Here is a 1,029-nt window from a genome sequence, read left to right as displayed (position 1 = left end):
CAAGCAGCCCAAGGGTACACCCCACAAGCCTGCCTCCTGGCTGTCAACACAAGCCCCTCTCCCTCCCAGAGTCCAGAGTCCCCAGCCACTCCATCTCTTCACGTCACTGTCTCTGCCTCTATCTCTGGCATTGCTGCTTCTGTAGATAGGGTCCTGTACTCTGCTTTTCTCCCTTGATGGTCCCAGAATCCTCCGCTCCTGGACTGTAAGATCAGCCACTCCCCCTCCTTTTGTTACAAAACATCTCTCAGGACTAATTTATATGTTGAATGAATGATTCAGAATTGACTTAACAGCAACAGGCATTGGCCTTTTGAAAGGATGGCTCTGGCTGCTCTGTTGAGGACAGGTGATATAGAACAAGATCATCTGAGAGACTGTTGTGACAATCCTGGCTGATGTGATGGAGACTGGCATGGACAAGGTGGAGGTAGTGAGACTGGTGAGATGTTCTGGATTTTGGACATATCTGGAAGACAGAATTAAGAGGACGTGCTGATGGATTAGGTGTGGATGAGAAAGAGTCAAGAATGACTTGAAAGGTTTTGTCCTCATCAGGTGAATGGTGGTACCTTCTACGACTGAGGAACACAGAGGGATGAGTTTGTCAATGTTAGGTGAATGCAGAAGACATTGTTCTAAAAAGACAGAGACAAGACTGAAAGTCAAAGATGGGGAGGAGGAAGAAACAGATAGAGACAGAGAAAGACTGGTTGGCATGCCTGTACAGAATTTCTACATTGGCAAATCTTAAGAGCAGCAATCAGCTGGAGGTCAACCCACAACTTGTCTCAAAACTAAATCTACAAACGCAATGGGAATACACGAGCAGACATACGCTCTGATTGGTGACCTCATTCATCACCGATAATGGGAAGTGAGGGAAAAACAGCAATGAAGCTGTAAACTAAGCCCTACAACATTCAATAGACTCCTGTGAACCCGGGTGAAGACCTGGTTGGCCAGCAGTGTGGCAAGACCTGGGGACTCTTGGGCCCAGAGTCAGTGACATAGCCACAGAGGACTAGA

Source organism: Chrysochloris asiatica, unplaced genomic scaffold (assembly GCF_000296735.1).
Source record: "Chrysochloris asiatica unplaced genomic scaffold, ChrAsi1.0 scaffold00052, whole genome shotgun sequence".
NCBI lineage: Eukaryota > Metazoa > Chordata > Mammalia > Afrosoricida > Chrysochloridae > Chrysochloris > Chrysochloris asiatica.
The sequence above is the reverse complement of the archived record's forward strand: the minus strand, read 5'-3'. Positions refer to the sequence as shown.